Source organism: Vombatus ursinus, unplaced genomic scaffold, assembly GCF_900497805.2.
Source record: "Vombatus ursinus unplaced genomic scaffold, bare-nosed wombat genome assembly UNPS02014779.1, whole genome shotgun sequence".
Lineage (NCBI taxonomy): Eukaryota > Metazoa > Chordata > Mammalia > Diprotodontia > Vombatidae > Vombatus > Vombatus ursinus.
The window spans coordinates 61,269,587-61,281,543 of record NW_020954557.1 but is presented as its reverse complement, the minus strand read 5'-3'; positions in this window follow the sequence as shown (position 1 = coordinate 61,281,543).

Here is an 11,957-nt window from a genome sequence, read left to right as displayed (position 1 = left end):
AACCCACAATTCATTTCTACTTTATCCAGTCTTGGCATGTGCAGAGAGTGAACTGAATGCTTTTAGTTTAGCCACCCAGGGAAGCTAAAAATAAGATATTTAATGTTATTAATATTACTATTAGAAGAAGATTGCTTTCATTGTCTTTAAAGGCTTCTTCAGTAATAGAAATTAATGGTTTTAGAATCAAAGGCTCTCCTCTAGACTTAGGAAGCATACTATTTTTGTTCCTTTACTTGATTGAGAGCAAAAATATCAGGATTCTCTATTCTTAATAGGTTCAAGATGTAGACAGTAATTGGTCCCTATTAGTCCAAAGAACACAAACATCTCAGGACTAGGAATGGGATGATCCCTGAACAGTAATTCATTTTGCAAGTCTGTTAAAGTTGTGGCCATGCAGAAATTGAGGATTGTTTTTCTTTTAAGGGCACAAAAAAACTCTACAGGGTGGAAATATTCTGTTCCTATTTTGTCCTGAATCAATTAAAAAGAAAAAAATAGGGGGGTAGGACAAGCCTCTAAGGCCTTCCAGACACCCACAAAACAGATGCTTTAAAAAAATACACATACCAAAAACTTATGCAACAAAATGTTAGAAAACATCAGATTTTCACTGCCTTCTTTTATTCATTATTTAGTACTTGCACCATGCATACTGATGACTGCCTATATACTGAATATGACCATATCTGTAGGTTGAAAAAAATACTGCAACCTCTGGGAAGATAAGAAGCTAGAGCCTCAATAATCCTGTTATTACAGAACTATTTAATAACTTAAGTATTCACAACAAACTGCATGTCCTCCTTCTCTTCAACCTTCTTCCTTACAGAATCCTGTTAGTGAATAGATAACAATTTTACTTTGAAAACAGGGCGAGTAAACCAAGGCAAGTGAAGTTTAAGTGCTTTGTAAGTCATCACATGGCAAGTCAGTGAAGGAATCTGTATCTCTTGATAGGACTCTTTGAGTCTTTAGCTCAAAGTTCTATGAACTAGTGGTAAAAGTCAATTTTTTCAAATTTAAATATTTGGTATATTAAGGCATTGTAAAATATCTTTCAAATGCTACCTTTTCATCCTCCCAAAATATCTCATTGCATATGTAAACTCTTCTTCCAAAATTAAAATTCCAGGAGAATCTTAATGATCTCTGAGGTCCCTTAAACTCTGAGAATCTATGATTCTATATATGTGATGAATAAAACAACTACCTTTCAATAAATGTAACTATAAGTAAAGAAAAGTGAATGGCTAGAACAGTAGACTATTGGAGACAAGAGTGTTATTGCAGAAAGTACATTGAACTTAAACTAAAAAGACCCAGGTTCAAAAGCCTACTGATAGTCTTTAACTGTATAACGACAAGCTAATCACTTAATTTTTCTAAGCATCAGTTTCATCACTTGTAAAGTAAGGATGATCGGGGAAGCTAGGTGGCACAGTGGATAGAGCACAGACCCTGAAGTCAGGAGGACCTGAGTTCAAATCTGGCCTCAGACCAAACACTTGACACTTACTAACTGTGTGACCCTGGGCAAGTCTCTTAACCCCAATTGCCTAAGAAATAAAATAAAATAGGGATAATAATATTTGCAATATCTCTCTCATAGTATTGTTGTTAGTAAAGTGCTTTGTAAACTTTAAAGAGATAGTTACATCAGAGTTATTATTACACTGTTACAAATTAATCTCCTAACTGTAGCTTCATGGCAAAAAAAGGTTATTTTTACTTAAGACGTTGTTTAGTAATGAACTTTGTATAATTTATATGTAATGGAAGAACTGCACAACGAAGACCCAGTCCCCAAAGTAAGCTTAAATTTGTTGTTGTTTAGTCATGTCGTACTCTTGGGATTTTCTTGGCAAAGATACTGGAGTGGTTTGCCATTTCCTTCTCCAGCTCATTTTACAGATGAGGAAACTGAGAGAAATAGGGTTTACCCAGGATCACAGTTAGTTAGTCAGTATCTGAGGCCTGATTTCAACTTAGGTCTTCCTGACGCCAGGCCTGATACTCCATTCATTGTGCCACCTAGCTGCCCCATTCATAAATATCCCCTTCCTAGTCTTAACCCAAGTGACCACATAGAAAGTCGGGGGGAGCTGGGTTTTAGCCAGTGGCTTAAGAAAGTGCTAGTGACTCAAAAGAGGCTGAACCAGAATAGTTTCTCCAGTAGCTCTGGGTAGAGCACTGGGCATTGGGTCAGGAAGGCCTGAGTTTAAATCCAGTTTCAGATACTTACTAATTGTATGATCCGGGTCAAGTCACTTAACCTCTATTTGTCTCAGTTTCCTCAACTGTAAAATGGGGGTAGTAACAGCATCTACTTAGCAAGGTTGTTAAGGGTCAAATGAGATACTTGTGAAGCACTTAGCACAGTGCTTGGAACATAGTAGGTGCTTAATAAGTGCCTGTTTCCTTCCTGTGTTTGTTTTCTTCCTTTCCCCCCCCTTTTTTTTCCTCTGGTCGCTCTTGAATGAGAAAGATTTTTTTGAGCTTGTTGGGGGGTAAGGGAGATAGGGAAATTGGCCTCTCTTCACCCTCCATTTATGTCTCTAAGCACACAGCACCTCTATTTCTTTTGTGTTTTCTTTCCTGGTCTTAGATGAATGAGTATTCTGAAAAGTGTGTGCCCAAGCAGTTGAGAGAGCCTTCAAGGCCACCAGAGTTTCCACTGGCAATGGGAGTTGGTAGCAGAGCCCCCCACATTAGTGGTAGCTGATAACAGAGGAAATGCAGCAAACAGCCAGTCTGCCAGGAATCATGAACCTCATGACAGATAGAAATGCTGATTTTAGATTCTAGAAAGACTCTGATCCAAGTCCAGTAAAGCAACCTTAGGAGGACTCCATGAATTGAGAGAAGAACTTCCGGGGCCAGGAGTTGGGAGGTGCCCCTTGGCTATATATGAGCCTCACTTTGGTTCTACTTTTGGTTTAAGCCCACTCTCCCTTTCATATTCAAGGAGAGACTATACTTTGGCTTGGGGGATTGTCCTATAGCTATTATTTGGAATTCCCTTTAAAGATACTAATTCTATTGGTTGAGTTCTATTGGTTGATTAATGATGGAAAGCAGACTGGATGAAGATTTGAGTGACAGAACTAGAAATCTCCCACACCTCAGGGTTACTCCCTAGAACTCTGAAGGGAGTGGTATTTAGCTGTTCTCTGGGGACCCCACCTGCCAGTGTAAGTGGGTGTAAGGAAAGTGAGCCCAGATAAGGTGTTATATATATTATTATTAGAACAATGTTTAACCTGGTACAACCTGTACACTTGTTTTTTTTTTTAAGACTATTTTGGGAAACATTTTTGTGACCTCTTATGTTGAGTTGAATATGATTGCTATTTTAAAAGAAATAATGGAAAACATAATCAAATCTTTTTGCTTGTAATCTGTAACAAAGTTTCCTTTTGAAAGCATTTGTGCCTTTACGGTTTTGTTTTTAAATGCAAAAACTGGCTTGCTCAAGTTTTAACCTCTCCTCCCTACCTTGTAACGATCTATTTGTATCATATTCATTGCTATAGCAACATTATGTCATGAAGGCTGGATTCACATAAGCAAGAGAAAACAAACCCAAATTTAAAAAAAAATCTAGAAACACATAACCCATTAACACAACGGAGCTTGAAAAGGAGGCCTGAAATAAAAGAGAAACAGAGAGATGTCCCATAAACTAGATTTTAAAGTTTGGTGAGTTTTATAAGCTAACACTTTATATTTGTAGGATAGATTGGTCTAGAATACATCTTAATACTGAACATCACAATTTAGCCTTTGGAGGTAATAATTAAAAAAATTTGTAAAGGGAATTCTTGCCAGAAACTCCAATATCAAGCACATGACTTTCTCATTTCATGTTGGTTTAGTGAAGTTCTCATGGAATGAGCATATGGTGAGGAGGCATATTTTACTGTACATTACTGAGGTCTTAGCTCATCTTTTGCTCATCTTTCTCCATTTTCTTCTCCCTGGGATAACACTCTTCCCCTAAATGTGAGCTCATCACAGTTCCCTTTTTCCTCATTCTCATCTCATACTTACCACACCTTTTGTACACAGTTGGTGCCTAATGTTTGTTGAATCATACCAAAATCTTATTATGGTAGCATATGGTCTTGAATAATGCATTCATTCATTTCTTTTACTGATAGTCCTCTTAATACTTCCTTAAGGACGGAAAAAACTTCTTGATTAGGACTTTTGTTGTGGTAAGTGAAAAAAACAAGAACTTTCACACTAGGTACTCCCAAATCTCCCACCTTGAGGGATAAGGGGGTTTTCACCCTATGAACTTCAGGAAAAGCAGATATTTTGGTTATCTGGGATAAAGTACCAAAGCAACTGGTATTCTACAGTTGACAGAACAAAGGCAGGAATGAGGGCTAACTAAGTGGACAGCAATGACCTTGCCTTCTTACCTTGCCCAAATTCATTTTTATACCAAGCCAGATAGGATCTTAGGAATGCCTGACCCTGAGTGAGCAATCATGAGCAGTAATCCCAGGACCAGCAGAGCAACATATTTTGTGGCAACATGCTGAGTGGGAATCTGATATAGCAAAAGCATAGTAATCAAAATACATCAGTGGTCCTGCAGCATCAAAAAATATGAGTTGGCCTCTTAAACATGCTCTGGTAACACTTTTTCTTTATGTGAATGACACTCAAACATAGTCCCTTTGTGTGCATGTCTGCTCTTCCCACTGTATGGATTTATAGCAGATTATACCACAGATTTATGGGGGTAAAGAAACAAGCATTTATTAAGCACCTACTATGTGCCAGACTTAGTGCTGAGTGCTTTACAAATATTATTCCATTTGACATTATGGATGCAATGTTTTATTGCAGCTTTTGAAACTATGCTATTTCATTAAATGCCTTTGTTTTAAACTAATTGTGTCCTCTGACTGACTATACAAAAATATCAAAAGACATTGATGGGGGCTCATTAGTTCTGGATTTTGAATGAAAGGGGACCCATTAGATTCCCTTGAACCTGGGGTGACTCTACTGAGGACCCCACTTGCTCCAGGTACTATTCTAATAATATCTGTTGTGAGTTTAGTTAGGGTTGGTCCCTAAGCTGCTCTTTATTTCAGGTCCATAGACTATATTGCTGGTTCCTAATAGCCTTTGGTCACAAGGGAGTCTTTAACTGAGAAAACTAGACATATTGGTACAAATCCATCACCACAATTAGAAAATAACTTAAAGTTGATTCTTTATTCATTCTGGGACAGTGATATAAACAAAAGGTAGTGTTATTAGGATTACTAAAACTAGATGGGAAAAAAAACCAAGAGAGCAGGTCTGAATTCTTTCTTCAAATAGAAAAGACCTTTTACCAGGCTATTACTGTATGCCTCCACAAAGAGGAAGTCGTTGTAAAGCCCAAAATAGTTTAGAATATTTTTTCCAACTCAATATTAATGTCAATCTGGTCACTTCATTAAAACTAATTTCTCCATCAAATAGAATTTATGGTTTAAGGGGAGCAAGGAAAGATTCGTATGTGCTAACACAGAATGAAATCAGCAACACTAGAAGAATTACACCCATAACGAATACAACATTGCAAATAAAAAGATGACTTAAAGTAAGCCAAACTCTGAATGATGAAGAAGACAGTAATGGTGCTGGAAAATAAGTAAGGAAACATCCTTTCATCCTCTAAGCAGAGATTAGAGACTGCTAAAACATATAGTTGCCTAACATCATCAGTCATGGATACACTGATGATTGTTTCTATTTAATTATATTTCTTTGTTAAAGGTGTTACAAGTACTATGGCCTCAGGCTTCTGCTGCAAGGCCAGCTATATTCTACCCCCAGGGATCTAGGGATACCCTTAGGGGCTGGGTTGTCTTTCTCTAATCTGATCATCCCCCAAAACATTTTCTGTAAACTCTTGCCAGATTAAAATCAGGGACACTCTTTTCTTCATGTCATCCTCCTGTTCAGAAACCTTCAATAATTCCTCCTTGACTAATCAACCATACTGAACAATCTCGTTCCCCCACTGAGGCACTATAGAGTATAGCTGTCACTTGGTCTATTTTAGTATGTATTTGCTAATTTTTAAAAATTAATGTTGAAGTTTTTGTGAAAGAAGTGAAATAACTATTTTCTATGATTCAAGTTTTCTCACTTTTGTACCTTTTACAATGAGTAAGTGAGTGGGTGAATGAGTGAATAAAAAGGCACATATAATTGCTTACTATGTGTCAGGGATCTAGTCACTGAGGAATACAAAGACAAAAGATGCAATAGTCCCTACCTTAAAAGGGGTTCTATTCTAATAGTGAAGAAATCACGCAGAGGAAAGTGGTGTCTAGAGAAGGGAATTATAAGTCAAAGTAAGTATCTTTTCTTCAAACAACTAATTACTAATAGTAAAGTTAACATACATACATATTTGGTAAATTTTTATTTCCCCTTACCACCAAAGTTCTTAGAAATGTTTTAAATTGAGCTATTGTAGAGACTTAATCTTCATAAAAAGCCATTCATTATATTAGAATTATTTTTAAAGGTTTTCCTAAAGCAAGTATAGTTTTTTGCCTTTAATTCAGATTTTAAAATACTAAAAAGATCAAGCTATTTTTTTTTCCTTTCAAGGAATTAAAAGAATTAAACATTTTCAAAAATTGCTTATGTATTTACAAGTTCTGCAACTAATTTGTCATTGCAGAAAAAAATAAAATGGTTTTTGACCTTTTGTACTCTGCAATTAAAAGACTGCCTAACTAAACAAAACATCTAACTCGTTAGTCCAACATTAAAGGTTTCCACATTTAAATCCCCACCTACATTTGCAACTTTGTCTCTCACTGTGTAAGTTGTGAATCTTCTGACTCAGCTAGACAGGCTTACAATTATCCTCCTAATACACATTAATCATTCCTCCCTTCACAACGTGGCTCATATAGTCCCTTTTAGGCTATCCCTAGCTTCTCCAATTTCTTTGAGGAAATTTTCCAGACCGTCTCTTCTACCTATCCACATCTTATCTATGATATAATGGAAAATAGCACTAAACTTTAAGTTGAGACCAAGATTGAAATAGTGATTCTGAAACTTCTTAACCATGTGACCCTGGACAAATCACCTACCTTCCCTGGGCCTCAGTTTCTTCATCCATAAAATTGGTATAATATTATCTGTGCTATCAACCTCCCAGGATGATTGTGAGGAAAGCACTTTTTTTTTAAATCTTAAAGCACTACAAAAATGGAAATTGTTATTATTCTAGTTCTAACTAAGTTGAATGAATGAGCGAGGAGCCAGCAGTAGTAATTTGGACTGAGAATTTTTGTCCTCTGCACCTGTATTGTCCAACCAAATGTAGCAACTAGTATGAGCAATAGACAAGAAGGGGGTGATTTCTAGAATGTTAATGGAGACATCTTTGTAGTGCAAGGTTTGGTTGCATTGATTTGATTGCTTACTATTGATCCCAGAGACAAGCTTCCTTCTTTGAAGGGGACTCTAGTTTCATTTTTACCAATGGCAGTGTGACCTTGACCAGTTATGTATGCCTTAGTTTTCCAACTTACAAAATGAGGATACTAATGTTTTATCCATTTGTTGTTGTTCAGTCATTTCAGGTATGTCCAACTCTTCGCAACCTCATTTAGGGTTTCCTTGCCAGAGATACTGGAGTGGATTGTCATTTCCTTTTCCAGCTCATTTTACAGATGAGGAAACTGAAGCAAACATGGTTAAATAACTTGCTGAAGGTTACACAGCTGTTAAGTGTCTGAGGCCAGATTTGAACTCAGGAAGATGAATCTGCCTGACTCCAGGCCCAGCACTCTATCCACTGTGCCACCTAGCTGCCCATATTTTATCCATAGTTGAAGGTTATTAGCATAAAGTGAGATTCAGTTGGTGATAGTCAATAAAGATTTATTAAATGCCTATTAGGTACCAGAGTATGCTAAGAACTAGGGATATAAAGGCAAACGATAGTCCCTGCTCTCAAGGAGCTAACAGTCTAATGGGAGAGACAACATACAATCAACCATGAGCAAACAAGCTATATATTGGATAAATCCTAGATAATCAACAGGGTAAAGTCACAAGAATTGAGGATGATTGGGAAAGGCTTCCTGCAGAAGGTGGGATTTTGACTGGGACTTGAAGAAAGAAAGGAAGCCAGGAGGCAGACATGAGGAGGGAAAGCACTCAAGGTATGGAAGAGAGAATGAAATGCCCAGAGTGAGGAAATAAATTATCTTGCTTGAGGTATATCAAGGAGGCAAGAGTCACTGGACTGCAGTGTATGTGTGGAAGTGTAGGGTATAAGAAACCTGAAAAGATTGTGGGGAGGGGAGGTGGAAGTGCTCAGGTTATAAAAAGCTTTGAAAATCAAATAAAAGTATTTCTATTTGACAGTGCTAGGAGGTGCGAGAGAGCCACTAGAGTATATTGAGTAGAAAGGTGACAGGGTGAGACCTACATTTTAGGAAGATCACTCTGACAGGTGCATGAAGGATGAGCTGGAGTGGGGAGACACCTATGGCAGAGAAACCAACCAACAGGCTAATGAGTGAGGTCATGAAGGCCAGCACCAGAATGGTGGCAATGTCAGAGGGAAGAAGGGCTCTTATGGGAGTGATGGTTTGGAAATAGGAAGCACTTACAACCACAAAGTATAATTTATGTTTCAATGCAGCTATGATTTCTTGTGGGATGTTGTGGGATTCTTTAGAGCAATACTTCTCAAACTGTGGTCCAAGTATCCCTGGGAGTTCCTGGGAGGCACTTCAAGTTCCCTTAGGGGGTAAACAATATAATAATAAGTAAATATAATAATAATAATAATATGTTATTTGCCTATTAAAATACCCTTTTTTCCAACTACATATATGTGGAAGGCTGGATTTTCTTTATATACTCCAACCAAAACCACATATTGCAACAGATAGAATGCAAAGCAGATATGAGCATCTGTCTTCTATTAAGCCAGACATTAAAGAGATTTGCTAAAAGAACTTAAGACAGTTCCACTCTTCTCACTATTTTTTTTTGTTTTAGGAAATACTGTTATTTTTCATTAACAATATGCTGCAGAAATAAATAGCAAAAGCTTTGCAAACCTTAAAGTACTATAGATATAACCCATATAAACAAGAGTTCCTTTGGTTCCTCTTTAATTTTTTAGTATAAAGAGATCCCAGGACCAAAAAGTTTGAGAATTGTTTCTCTAGTGGGACAGATTGCAACATATGCATACCTTCCTTCCTGTGCAAATCTCATCTGTTACTTCACATAAATGCTCCATAAAAGACCTATCCAGCATTCTGGAAACCCCTTTCTTTAGGTCTTAACATTCCATTAGGACCAGTGTAGCCCTTGTCAGCATTCTAACCAAATAGTTTTGACAACTAAGGTACGAAAACAAAATTAGGCTTAATAAATATTTGCTGTCTTTCCATGACATAGTTTGGACAATAGAGATTCTTCATCCAATTGGTTTTTCCTGTATGGAATATTAAGGTGATCTCTTTTGAGTGAACATGGATCACATCTTGGGAACAGCAAGGTGGCATAATGGATACTCCCAAGTGTTGGAGTCAGAAAGACCTAAGTTAAAATCCTGCCTCAGACACTTACAAGTCATCCCTGTGAAACCTAGACAAATCACTAAAAGCTTTCTTAGCCTCAGTTTCTTCATGTGTAAAACGAATATAATATTTCCACCTATCTCACAGGATTGTTGTGAGGACCACATGAGATAACACTTTGCAAACCTTAAGCACTCTATAAATGCTAGCTTTGAGAAGTACTTGAGAGATGATTTGTTCAGTGTCCTAGTGGAAGGATTCTGTATAGATGAATAGGTTCTCCAGATGCTCCTGTTTATAGATACTTTGATTGTATCAACTCTCAGAATACTACAGGGCCTCCCTGATGAGGTCCATTAGCACTCAAAAGAGATGTGCCTAGTGATCTACACACTTTTTTTTTTAAATGGAAGGTACAGATTAACTGTCAGTAATGGGGAAGAGGAGAGTATTAATGATTCTGCATATGAGAGTTTCCAATAAAATTTCATTTTACAAATACCCATTTAGTTGTTCTAGCTCTGAAATAATTTTTTAAATCCTAGAATTTTGTACTTTTCTATTATGACAATAGATGGAATGTATATGCACAAATGTCAGTGACCATATGAGTGACCTTTCATCTACTAATGGAACCCATACAATTGTGTTTGTTCTTTTTTCCACTTATTTGTTGAGTTCTCTTATGAGTGCTTGACTTGCTAGAGCTTTTCAAAACTTAATTCCTACAAATCTCTCTCAAGTAATAATCATTTTCTAAGCTTTCCAAGTTTGCCAGATTTAAAAAGACAGATCTTGATTCATATACCCAAACTTTAGAAAATCATACTCTCCTAGAACAGAATAGAAAAATAATTCCTGAATCATGGAGCAGTCATAGAAAATACTATGTTTTAGCTACTAAAAGGTAAAATTCTTTAGTATGAGAAGGGAAATCGCTAATTTCAATGTGGTGAAACCTCAATTACCCCCATGTAAATTGTCTATGTAAATGAATGATTTCTTTCTGTCGTATACTGACATGGATACTTGCCTGTCAACAGAAGGCAGGATTTTTTTGCATATACTATATATATGTACCTAAGTACCTAGTGGCAAAGTATGCAGGGTACTGGGACCTGGAGCGAGGAAGACTTGATTTCAAATCTGGCCTCAGACTTACTAGCTGTGTGATTCTGGGCATTTAACCTGGCTGCCTCAGTTTCCTTATCTGTAAAATGAATATAATAATAGCACCAACCTCCCAGGGTTGTTGTGAGAATAAAATGAGGTATTGGTAAAGCATTCTGAGAACTTTAAGATGCTATATAAATCCTATTTATTATTATTATTATCATCATCATCATCATCATCATTTTTATCGCTGACTACATTTCAAAGTGCCAAATTACTGCATTCTCCATTAACTTCCTTTTCTTGGGAGGTACATATTTAATGCCCCCGTGGATAGGGAAATTCCATGAATATGGTACCATACTATTAATAATGAGGGAAAGGAAAGAAAGGAAAGGAAAGAGTTGGAGATGAGGGATGGAAGAACATGCACATATCTCTCCATTTTTCTCTTCAGTGAGGAAGGGTTAGGAAAACATTCTGGTCAGCTGGAGAGACTGAAGCAGATTGACCTGCTCTGGAGAGGCTGGAGCAAATATAGGAAAACTGAAGTTTTTATCCTTCCAAATTAGTTCTTTGACCTTCATCCAAATATCAAGAACCCATTAATTTAGTGGCATGCCAGTTGAGTTTAAATTGAATTAGGCAGTTTGTTTTAATTGACTCTCTCCTTTTCTGAATCCCCCTTTCCACCTTATGCCTCTGACAGTGGCCCTAGATACCAACTACTGCCCTCTGGAAAATCTCAAGCTTGCCCTCTAAGTTCCCTCATTCCATTCAGGTCTGCCTTCTCCTGCAAATTATCCCTTCCATTATCCCTGCCCCGCCAAAGAACTTCCATTTTCCAAGTGATTTTTACTTTAGCTAGATGTTGACTTGATTTTTATATTAAAATAATTCATACTAATATATGAATATAGTTGGGCCTTCCTCAGGTTATTTGCATTTTGAAAGAGAAATTCTCCCACATTTCCTTTACCCAGTCTACATGGGAATAAAATCTGTCTTTCCTTGTAGTCCAGTCTTTCCTGTCACTTTTAACCACCTTAACCACCATCTTCAGGCTAAGCTTCACCACAAAAATCTCAACATCAGCAGGTGATTACTTTAAAATTCTGATATTAATCTAGTAGAGCAGCTAGGTGACATAGTGGATAGAGCACTAGACCTGGAGTCATGAAGACTGAGTTCAAATCTGACCTCAGCCACTTACTAGCTGTGTGACTGGTCAAGAAGATCCTTAACCCTGTTGGCCTC